Here is a 13,249-nt window from a genome sequence, read left to right on the forward strand (position 1 = left end):
ATCATAAAGGTAGAATTCATGGCACTGCTTCAAGAGGAGATAGTGTAGTATTTGGTGATTTTGGAATTAAGGCTCTTGAACCTATGCGTGTTACTGCAAGACAAATTGAGTCTTCACGTAAGGTTTTAACTGGTACTACAAAACGTCAAGGAAAAATTTGGATTAGAATATTCCCTGATATTCCTGTTACTTCTAAACCAGCTGAAGTGAGAATGGGAAAAGGTAAAGGTTCTCCAGATTTTTGGGTTTTTAGAGTTAAACCTGGTACTGTTTTGTTTGAACTTAATGGTATTCCAGAGGATTTAGCTTTGGAAGCCTGTAGAAAAGCTTCTGCTAAACTTCCTATAAAAACAAAGATTGTTAGAAGAAGGGAATTTTAAATGAATAGTTTTTTGAGCAAAAATATTGATGAATTGAAGTCTGAATTGATTAAAGAAAAGAAAAGCTTAATGTCACTCAGATTTATGCATGTTAGCAATCAATTGAAAGATGTATCCTTAATAAGGAAATCTAAGAAAAGTATTGCAAAAATTTTTACTGCTATTACTTCTATTTCTAATAAGGAGAATAAAAATGCCTAAAATGATCTTAAAGGGCAAGGTTGTTAGTGATGTTAATGACAAAACAGTTGTTGTAAAGGTTGTTTCATATGTCTCTCATCCTGTATACTCTAAGAGAGTGACTGTATCAAAGAAATATCATGCTCATGATGAAAATAACTCTTGTAAAGTTGGGGATACAGTTTCTATTCAAGAATGTTGTCCTATATCAAAAAAGAAGAAGTGGAAGATAATATAAAATGATTATTAAAGAAACTAGATTGGCTGTAATAGATAATTCTGGTGCTAAATGTGTTCAATGCATTGGTATACCTGGAGGAACTAGCAAAAAATCTGCAGGTGTTGGTGAAGTAATTGTTGTTAGTGTAAAATCTGCAATTTCTGGTGGACGTGTTAAAAAAGGGGATGTTGTTAAGGCTGTTATTGTAAGAACTGTTAGCAATATTAATCGTCCTGATGGAAGTACCTTAAGCTTTAATAATAATGCTGTTGTTTTAATTAATAATAATAGGGAACCAATTGGTACTCGTGTTGTTGGTACAGTTGCTCGTGAAGTTAGATATGCTGGTTTTATGAGAATTGTTTCTCTTGCTCCAGAGGTGTTATAATGGTAGCTAAAAAATTTAAGTCACATGTTCCTAAAAAGTTAAAAGTTAAGAAAGGTGACAAAGTAATAGTGATTTCTGGAAAAAGTAAGGGTATTATTGGTAATATATTAAAAATTATCACTGACAAAAATCGTGCTATTGTTTCTGGTGTTAATATGGTAAAAAAACATAAAAAACCAGGTGAAATTATAACAAAAGAATCTTCTATTAATATATCAAATATTGCAATATTTGATTCAGAAACTGGAAAGCCAACACGTGTAGGTTTTAAGTTTTTAGAAGATGGCACTAAGGTTAGATTTTCTAAAAGATCTGGGGAAATAATTAAATGAGTGAATTAAAAAAATATATCCCACGTTTGAAGAAATTTTATATAGAAGAAATAATTACAGAAATGCAGAATTATTTTACTTATAAAAGTATTATGCAAGTTCCAAAGATAGAAAAAATTACTATTAGTTTTGGGATTGGTGATTTGGATTGTGATAAAAAGAAGATTGATAAATTAAAGTCAGAAGTTGCTTTGATTGCTGGTCAAATGCCAGTTGTAACTACTGCTAAGAAATCAATTTCTGGTTTTAAAATCCGTGAAGGCATGCCTGTTGGTATTAAAGTTACATTACGTGGCAAGATGATGTTTGAGTTTCTTGATCGTTTAATTAATATTGCTCTACCAAGAGTTAGAGATTTTAATGGTTTGAGTAATAAAAGTTTTGATGGTAAAGGAAATTTTTCTTTTGGTGTTAAGGAACACATTATATTTCCTGAAATAAACTATGATACTACTGATAAGATTCGTGGGTTTAATATAGGTATAAATACAACTGCTAAAAGTGATGAAGAAGCTAAAGTATTACTTGCTTGTTTTAATTTGCCTATTATTAACTATGCTGATAAAAGGAGAAAGTTATGGCTAAAACAAGCATGATTCAAAAAAATCTTCAGAGGAAAAATCATGTTACTCAAGCTAGTGTTAGACGTGAGGAATTAAAAAGAAAAATTTATGATAAATCTTTATCTCAAGAGGAAAGATTTGATTATGTTATGGCTTTGGCAAAAATGTCTCGTGATGGCTCCATAGTAAGGGTAAGAAATAGATGTATCATTAGTGGACGTCCTAGAGGTGTTTATCGTAAGTTTGGTTTGTGCAGAGTTTGTTTTAGAGAGAGAGCTTCACAAGGTAAGCTTCCTGGTATAAGAAAGTCAAGTTGGTAAAAGAGGAAAAATATGGCATTAATTAATGACCCAGTAGGTGATATGATTACCCGTATACGTAATGGTCATATGAGGGGTAAAGAATATGTTACTTGCCCAAGTTCCAAGATGCGTGTAAGTGTTTTGAAAGTTATTAAAGAAGAAGGTTATATTAGTGATTTTTCCTGTTATGATTCTTCTCCTGGGAAAAGTGAAATAAAAATCAATTTAAAGTATCATTTAGGAAATCCTGTAATAAAAAAAATTAAAAGAATATCTAAGCCTGGTTTGCATTTATACTGTAGATGTAAGGATATTCCTGCATGTAATAATGGTTTAGGTGTTGTTATTTTATCTACTTCTTGTGGTATTATGTCTGATAGTAATGCTCGCAAGGCTAATGTAGGTGGTGAAATTTTGTGTGAGATTTTCTAGATGTCACGTGTAGGTGGTAGTGCAATTATTGTACCAGATAGTGTTTCTGTTTCTTTTGATGATAGTTTTATCTTTGTAAAGGGACCAAAAGGTTCTTTATCAGTTCCTCAAATAAAAGGAATTGAAGTTGTTGTAGAAGATAATAAAATTGTTTTAAAAACAAATTCTAATTCTAAATTGTTCCGTCAGAAATGGGGTCTTCAAAGATCATTGATAAATAATTCTGTTAATGGTGTTGTATCTGAATATACTAAACAGCTTGATGTAATTGGTGTTGGTTACCGTGTTGAATTATTAGAAAAAAAATTAGTTTTGAAACTTGGTTTTAGTCATGATATTGTATTTAATATTCCAGATGATGTTTGTGTTTCTATACCAAAGCAAAATCAAATATTGATTTCTGGAATTGACAAGCAAAGAGTTGGTCAAGTGGCAAGTGATATTAGATCATATAGGAAGCCAGAGCCATATAAAGGTAAAGGTATAAGATATAGTAATGAGACTATTATTTTAAAACAGGTTAAGAAAAAGTAGTTTTTAGGTAAGATTAATATGTTTTCACAGAGAAAAAAAAGAGCAGATAGGAGACGTTATAAGCTAAGAAAAAGAAATCTTTCTGGTTTATTGCGTTTGACAGTCTTTCGTTCTATCAATAATATATATGCTCAACTAATAGATGATTCTAAAAGTATGACTTTAATGTCTTCATCTAGTTTAGATAAGGATTTGAAGGATGTTATTAAAGGCATGAACAAAGTTTCTATTGCTGTTGAAGTTGGCAAATTGATAGGTTCAAATGCCATTAAGAGTGGAATTAAAAAAGTTATTTTTGATTGTGGTAGCTACAAATATCATGGTAGAGTTTCTGCAGTTGCTAAAGGTGCTTGTGAATCGGGTCTTATAATATAGGAATTTTGGAATTTTAGTTATGAGTAATTTTGAATTAATAGAAAAACTAGTTGCTGTTAACAGAGTTTCGAAGACTGTTAAGGGTGGTAGGAGAATGAGCTTTTCTGCTGTTGTAGTTGTTGGTGACAGCAAAGGTCATGTTGGTATTGGAAAAGGAAAAGCAATTGAAGTTCCTGATGCAGTAAAAAAAGCAAGTGATTATGCTAGAAAGCATATGATTAAAATTCCTTTGTTTGAAGGTCGTACTGTTCATCATGATATTATTGGTAGATATGGAAGTGGTCTTGTTATGTTAAGATCTGCTCCATCTGGTACAGGTATTATTTCCAGTGGTACTGCACGTACAATATTTGAAGTATTGGGAATGAAAGATATTGTTTGTAAATCTTTTAAAAGTTCTAATCCACATAATGTTTTATTTGCTGTAATAGATGCTTTGAAAAAGTCTGAATCTCCTAGGATGATAGCTAGTCGTAGAGGCTTGAAAGTAAGTCAAGTTATAAATAAATTGTAATTAATTTTTGGGTGTTATATGCAGCTTAATGAATTGAAAGATCCTAATTTGTCACGTAAATATAAAAAATGTTTGGGTCGTGGTATTGGTTGTAGCAAAGGAAAAACTTGTGGTAAAGGACATAAAGGTCAAAAAGCAAGAACTGGTAATGCTATTAAAGGCTTTGAAGGAGGTCAAATGCCTCTTGAGCGTCGTCTTCCTAAAAGAGGTTTTAATAGTACAAGAAAGAACTATTATGCAGTTGTTTCTTTAGATAGGATAAAGGTTGCTATTAATAGTGGAAAAATTGATCAAAGTAAAGAAATTGATATCAATGTTCTGAAAGATTCTGGTCTTATAAGAAAGTCTCATAGTCATGGTGTAAAAATACTCAATGGAGTTGATTTTAACTTAGCTGTAGTTTTAAATGTTAATTCTATTTCAAAATCTGCTCTTGATACATTGTCAAATTGTGGAAGCAAGGTAAATGTTGTTTAGTGGTTTTTCTCATCTAAAAGATCGTTTTCTTTTTTTATTTTTTGCGTTATGCCTTTATAGGTTTGGCTCATATATTCCTCTTCCTTATATAAATATTCAGATTCTTCAATCAATATTTAACAATTCAGGATTGTGGGGTGCATTTGATGTTTTTGCAGGTGGAAATTTAAGTCGTATGACAATATTTGCACTTGGTATTATGCCCTATATTTCATCCTCAATTATAATGCAGCTTGCTAGTATTTTGATACCAAGAATTGAGAACTTGAAGAAGGAAGGTGGAGAAGCAGGAATAAAGAAAATTAGTCAGTATACTAGGTATTTAACTGTAATAATTGCTTGTTTTCAAGGTTTAATATTATCATCTGTTCTTGAGAAAATTGGTGCTAATGTTCTTGGTCAATCAATTATCTTGTTTAAATTTTTAACTACCTTTACTCTTGTAGGTGGTACAATTTTTTTGATGTGGCTAGGTGAACAGATTAATTTGTTTGGAATTGGTGAAGGTATATCAATAATAATTTTTTCTGGTATTGTCTCTGAAATTCCAAATTCTTTTGGGATGATTTTCAGTTTGTACAACATAGGAGCTGTTACAATAGGCGTTATAGTTTTTAGCTTTTTATTGGCTATTTCTTCATTGTTTTTAGTCGTGTTTTGTGAGTCTTCTTACAGAATTATTCCTATACAATATCCAAAGCATCAAGCTAATTTTGCAAAAAGCAGCCATTTGCCAATAAAGATAAATGTTTCTGGTGCTATTCCTGCAATTTTTGCTTCGTCATTTTTGATGACATTTATTGCAATTATTTCTTTTTTATCCCAAGAATTTGATTTATTATGGCTGAATTCTTTATCTGCTAGTTTTAGTAGAGGTTCTTATGCTTATCTGTTTTTATATGTTTTAAGTATAACTTTTTTTTGCTTTTTCTATACTGCAATTTCTTTCAATGTTGATAATACTGCAGATAATTTGAAACAATATGGAAGTTTTATTCCTGGGATTAGACCAGGAAATCAAACTGCATCATATCTTGATTATGTTGTTACCAGAATAACTGTTATTGGTGCAATTTATGTATCTTTAATATGTGTAATACCAGAACTTTTTACATTAAATTTTAATGTTCCCTTTTATTTTTTAAATGGTACTGCTATTTTAATTTTAGTTAATGTTATAATTGATACTTCGAACCAAGTTCAAAGTTATTTATATAGTTACCAATATGAAAGTTTAATTAAGAAGTCAAAGTTATTTAGGAAGAGATGAGAGTAGTTTTAATGGGTCCTCCTGGTTCCGGTAAAGGAACTCAAGCCCAGAGGATATCTCAAGATTATAATTTAACATGGTTGTCAACTGGTACAATTTTGCGTAAAGCTGTTGCTGCAGGTACTATGTTAGGTAAGCAGATTGAAGGAATTTTATCTTCAGGTCAGTTAGTGCCTGATATGATTGTTACACAGCTTGTAGAAAATAATATTAAGAACAGTCCAGATTTTCTTCTTGATGGTTATCCAAGGAGCTTAGGTCAGGCAATTACATTAGATAAGATACTAAAATTACATTGTTTAGAGATTGATTGTGTAATAAGAATTGATATACCTGATTCAGAAATAAAAGAAAGAATTTTAAATAGAATTATTTGTCCTGAATGCTCTTCTGTATTTCATGTTAAAAATAATAATTGCAGTGAAAAAAATGTTTGTTATAATTGTGGTAGTGAGCTTTCATTAAGAAGTGATGATTCTGAGCTATCAGTTGTTTCTGAAAGAATTAGAATATATCATGAAAATTCTGATGATATATCTGAATTTTATGACAATCAAAATATTTTACATATTGTTGATGGTTCTGGAAAAATTGAAGATGTTTTTGCTAGAATAAAATCTATTTTAGATAAAGTTGAAGAAAATTAATAGGAGATTTTTAAGTGGTACGTATTGCAGGGATTAATATACCAGATAATAAGAGGGTTATTATAAGTTTAAGTTATATTTATGGTATTGGCCCTAAAAAGGCAGATGAAGTTTGCAAAGCAGTAGGTATTGTTAGCAGTAGAAGAGTTAAAGATTTAGCAGATTCTGAGCTATCTTCTATTCAAGACTTTATTAGTAATAATTTTCTTGTAGAGGGTGATTTGCGTCGTAAGCATTATAATGATATTAGACGTTTAATTGATATTAGATGTTATCGTGGTATTCGTCATAGAAATAGAATGCCAGTTCATGGACAAAGAACTAGATGTAATGCTAGCACTGCTCGTAAACGTTCAATATTTTAATGGTAGATAAATGGTTGCAAAGAAAAATAAAAAAAATATATCTTCCGGTATAGCTTATATTATGGCATCTTTTAATAATACAAAGGTTACAATTACTGATATGTCAGGTGATGTTGTTTCTTGGTCTTCTGGTGGTGTAGTTGGTTTCAAGGGTGCTAGAAAATCTACTCCTTATGTAGCTCAGCTTATTGCCGAAGATGCTGGAAAGAAAGCTATGGAACATGGTATGCAAAATTTGGATATCAATGTAAAAGGATTAGGCGTTGGTAGAGAAACTGCAATTCGTGCTTTACATAGCATTGGGTTTAGAGTAAACAATATTACAGATACTACTTCTATTCCTTATAATGGTTGCAGACCTCCTAAAAGACGTCGTGTTTAATTAAATTAATATGTGGTAATATAAAAGTGTTACAAAATAATTGGAATGATCTTATCAAGCCTGAAAAAGTTAAGTTGAATAAGATTTATGAGCATGAAAATAGTTGTTCTGCAGAGTTAGTCATTGAGCCTTTAGAAAAAGGCTTTGGTCATACATTGGGTAATGCACTTCGCCGTATTATGCTTTCTAGCATACATGGTTTTGCAGTAAAGGCTATAAAAATAGGTAATGGTCTACATGACTATTCTTGTATTAATGGTATTTTAGAGGATACTGTACAAATTATTTCAAATATAAAGAAATTAGTTTTTACAGGATCTATCTCAGATGATGTGTTTGTTTCTTTAGTAGTTTCTAATAAAGAAGGTGCTGTTTTTGCTTCTGATATAGATTTGTCTGGTACAGGTCTTAAAATTGTTAATCCAAAAAATGTTATAATGACAGTTAATTCTGATGTTGAAATCAAGATAGATTTTATTATTGGTTTTGGCCATGGTTATACAGTTGCTGAAATAAATTCTGTAGATCTTCCATTAGGTTATATTGGTATTGATTCTTTGTATAGTCCAGTTAGAATTGTATCTTATAGTGTTGATAATTCTAGATTTGGTCAAGTACTTGATTATGATAAATTAATAATGAAAGTTACAACAAATAATGCTATTGATCCTGATATGGCTTTTGCTATTGCTGCTAGAATCATGCAAGATCAACTTTCAGTATTTATATCTTTTGATGAGACTGTTAAAAAGGAAAAAGTTGTTGTTAAAGAAGATTTTGAAAATGAAGAAAATCCATTGTTATTTAGATTAGCTGATGAGCTTGATTTATCTGCAAGGGCTGCGAATTGCTTAAAAAGGGAAAAAATATACTATATTGGTGATTTAGTATCTAAATCTGAAATTCAGCTTTTGGGTTTATCAAATTTTGGAAGAAAATCCTTAGAGGAAATTTATAAGAAACTTCAAATTTTTAGTAAGAAAAATAATTCTAACTTGTCTCTTGCTTTAGGGATGAAAATTAATTGGCCACCAAAAAATCTTGATTTTGTTGCAAAGAAAAATAGTGATTTATTGGATTAATTTGAGGGTATAAAAATGCGTCATAGAAAGGTTTCAAAAAAGTCAACCAGTAGGGACAGATCAATTTTTGCTAGTATGTCTTTTTCTTTAGTAGAGAAGAGAAAGATAGAAACTACTCTTAGTAGGGCAAAATCAATTCGTCCTTATTTTGAGAAAATGATTACCTTAGCAAAAAAAAGTGATAGTTTGGTTTCCCGCCGCTATTTATTGAGTAAATTCTATGGCAAAAAAGATTTTGTTGACTCTCTTTTTGAGTTATCAAAAGAATATATTGACCGCCCAGGTGGCTACTTAAGGATAGTTAAGTCAGGTTTCCGTAAAGGAGATTCAGCTCAGCTAGCAATTGTATCACTTGTTTAAATAAGAATTTATTAGCTATTGTAATATAATAAGTCAGCAGGTTGGCATTTAAGTACCTTGCATATTTTATTTAGAGTTGAAAATCTAATACCTTTCATTTTTCCATTTTTTAGTAGCGAAATGTTTTGCTCACTTATTTTGATTTCATTTGCTAATTGTTTTGCTTTGATTTTTCTTTTTACTAGCATCATATCTAATGTTATCATAATACTCATTTTTAATTTTCCTTTTATTAATTGTTTTATTAATTTTTAATTGCAAAATAATAAAATATATATTTTTAGTTGATATAAGATAATATAAAATTAAAGATTTCAAATTAGTTAATAAATATTTGTTTGTTATTTCTAAATATAGATTAATGTTAAGCTTTAATCAGGAAAATAACCAGTTTATATGTAAGTTATAAATTAATCAATATTTTAATATAATATATATATTATATAATTTAATATTGATTCTAATTTTTATAAATTGATGTTTTTTTAAAGATTTTTGTATAATTTTTATCTATTAAATATAAAAATATTATAGTCTTCTGAATTTTAGATGGTTGACATTTAGATTTAAAAGAAACCTGCTGGCAGAAGATTCTATTATTTGATTAAATATCCTTCTTTTTCTGCAATATGATATGAAACATTTGGACCTAGCTCGGGTTATTGCAACATAAGCTAATCTTCTTTCTTCTTCTATGTTGTTTTCTTCTGCAGATCTTTTATATGGTAAAATGCCCTCTTCCCATCCTGCTAAAAATGTTATGTTGAACTCTAGACCTTTGGCAGCATGTATGGTCATTAGTTTAATACAATTTTCTTTATTATCTTCATTGAGATCTGTTATTAGTGCTGTATTATTTAAAAATTCATCTAATTCAGAGTAATAATCTATCATGTTTCTTAGTTCGTTGATGTTTTCTAATCTTTCATCTTTTTTGTCATCTTTATCTAATTCTAAATCTATGTATTGTGTGAAACTGAGAGTAAAATCTAGTAATTCTGATAGTTTCTGGCAGGGGTATTTATTATAAAAGGAAATATTTTCTATTAGTTCTTTGAGTTTGTGTCCAGCTTTTCCAGTGATTGTTTCTTCTTTAAGCATAATTTTTATGCTTTCAAAAAGCGATTTTTCATTTTTATCAGAAAATTCCTGAATCTTTCTTATGGTTGAACTGCCAATTCCTCGTCGGGGTGTATTGATTATTCTTTCAAGGTAAAAGTTTGCATTTGGATTATTAATTAAGTGGAGGTATGCAAGAAGATCTTTAATTTCCTTGCGATCATAAAATTTTGTGCTGCCAATTATTTTATATGGAATTCTAGAATGAAATAATTTTTCTTCTAAAGGTCCAATTTGGGAATTAGTTCTTACTAGGATAGCAATTTCTGAAAAATCATGACCTCTTCTATTTAATTGATTTATTTGGTTGCTAATAAAACTTGCTTCTTCTTTCTCATTAAATAAATTTATGACCTCAACTAATTCATCAGATTTTTTTTGAGAAAATAAATTTTTGCTCTTTCTTTCTTTATTTTTGCTGATTACTGAATTGGCAGTTTCTAGTATTGCTTGTGTTGATCGGTAGTTTTCTTCTAATAATATTGTTTTTGCTCCAGGGAAATCTATTTCAAAATTTAAAATGTTGCTGATATCAGCTCCACGCCAGCTATAAATTGATTGGTCTTCATCTCCTACACAACAAATATTGCATTTTTCTCCACAAAGCAATCTGAGCCACTCATATTGAATTGGATTTGTGTCTTGATACTCATCAACCATCATATATTTGAATTTTGTTTGGTAAGTTTCTAATACCTCTGGGTTATTTTTCCAAAGATTTATGCAATGTATAATTAAGTCATTAAAATCACATAAATTCATTTCTGTTAATGATTTTTGATAGCTATTCAATATATCTTTTGCTGATATTTTGTTGAATAAATATTCATTTTTTTCTATTTTTCCTTGGTTTTTATAGTAATCAATTTTTTCTAAGATATAATTTAAAAGTTTGCTGTCTATATTAAATTTTTCTAGTACTGTCTTGACAATTTTTTTCTGATCACTTTTGTCAATAATGGAAAAGTTTTTATCAACTGGAAGTAAATCAATATGATTTTTGATTATTCTTAAACATATACCATGAAATGTTCCAATCCATAAATATTCAGAATCAATTCCTATTAGCTCTTTAATTCTTTCATCCATTTCCTTTGCAGCTTTATTAGTGAAAGTTACCGCAAGTATTTGTGTTGGTTCGATTTTTTTTTCATGTACAATATATGCAAATCTACTTGTTAATACTTTAGTTTTTCCAGTTCCAGCACCCGCTAAAACTAACATTGGTCCATCTATGTTTATTACTACTTCTTTTTGTTTCTCATTAATATTTTGCAAATAATTTATCATTTTTTAATATTTGTTCTTCTAATTTATAATTATGTTTTAACTTCAAATAGTTAAATTTTTTAGCATCTGTTAATATTGTTTTTTGTGTTTAGTTATGTCTGTAAATTATTTAGAAAAAAGCATTGATTGTATTTTATTGGAAATAGCATTTACCAGTATTAGTTACGGTATGAATGATAATTCTGTCAAGATAATTGATCTTTTAAAGAATAGAAATAGTGATAAAGATTATCCTGTTATTGCTGAGGTAATGTTGCTCTTAAATAAAAATAAAACTAATACAGCATATGAATTAATTGTAAATTCTTTAGAAAGTAAAAAAATTAAAGATGATGAAATGCTTAGAGTTTTTAAGTGTTTAGTTCTAAAGTTAATGGGTGATGAAAAAAAATTTTTTGATGAAATTAATAAACTCTTATTAAAAGAAATGAAAGATCAAAAAGCTTTAATTTTTGCTAAAGAATTACTTCACAATTAGGATTAAACATGGAAAGTTCTCAGTTATTTTTAGACCAGGCAGCTAATTCCCTGAAAAATGATAGAAATTTAAAATTGGATTCCTTGCAGAGAACTCCTGGAGAAGAAGAAATTTTAGAATTTGTGAATAGAATAAAAAATATATCACCATCTGAAGATGGTTACTTTAATTCTATTGTTCAAAATGTTATTAAAATACAAGAAAAACATAATGAAAATATTGTGAGTCTTAAAGATTCAATTGAAAAAGCTAGTAATGACTTTCTTGATATAAAAGAATTAATTGGGATCCAAATAAAAATGTATCAAATGACATTATCTTTGGATTTAACATCTAAAATTGCCTCTAAGGTTCCAAATAGTGTGGAATTTTTGATGAAGGGGTAATTTGTATGAATGTTTTTTCAAGATTTTTTATTTCCTTATTGTTAATACTTCAATGCGCTTTCTTATGGAATAGTGATTTTGTCTTGCATAGCAACCTTACTGAAAATGAATCTAATGATATTATTTTTGTGCTCTTGAGTAAAGGTATTAAGGCTAAGAAAATTTCATCTAAGCATGGTTTTTCTGTTCTGATAAGAAATAATATGGTAGCAAAAGCAATGAAGGTTCTTAGAGGTCATGGTTTGCCTCATGGAGAATTTACAGACTTAGGTAAGACATTTGCAAATGATGGCTTGGTTTCATCGCCATCTCAAGAAAATATTAAGTATATCCACGCAATATCAGAAGAAATAGAAGAAGCAATTTCTAATATTGATGGCATTATGGTTGTAAGAGTTAATTTGGTAGTGGCTAAACAAAATAGCTTTGGTGATGAAATTTCCCCAGCTTCAGCAGCTATATTTATTAAATATCATCCAGATTATGATATGACATTTAATATTCCAAAAATAAAACAATTGGTGTCAAATAGCGTTGCAAATTTAGATTATGCAAAGGTAACAGTTGCTTTGTTTGAAGCAGTTGATTTCGATTTATCAGAGGTTCCAGAAGAAGATGATGATAATTCATTATTGATTATATTGATAGTACTATTTGTTTCATTTGTATTGTTTTGGTTTTATTATCGTAAAAAACAAGATATTGGCAAAGGTTCTTTTGATCCAACTTTGATGGTTGATAAGAAAAAAAAGAAAGGTGATATATTTGAATTAATGGAATCTAATGAGAATAAGGAGAATTCATTACAGGGTAACCAATTAGAAGAAAAAGATGAAAATGATGTTGAAAATAGTAATTTTCAGTCAACTTTAGAAAGTGAGCCTAAGTAAGTTATGAAAGTTGTTCCATATTTTTTAACAAGTGAAATTGCATTATTTAATTATCATCCTGGTTGTTATATTCATAGCGATTGGTTGTTGGATTTCATTAATACCAGTGAAAAATATATCTGCAAAAGTAATAAGTATTACCAAATTCTCTCAAAAAGAATTATTGATACAATAAATGGTAAAAATAAAATATGTAATGATTTTTCTATATTAATTAGAAGATTGTGTCTGGTTGAAAATGTAAGACATGTTGCATTGCTTTTGGGTTCTTATATTTATTGGT

Source organism: Triplophysa rosa, linkage group LG25 (genome assembly GCF_024868665.1).
Source record: "Triplophysa rosa linkage group LG25, Trosa_1v2, whole genome shotgun sequence".
In the NCBI taxonomy this organism is placed as follows: domain Eukaryota; kingdom Metazoa; phylum Chordata; class Actinopteri; order Cypriniformes; family Nemacheilidae; genus Triplophysa; species Triplophysa rosa.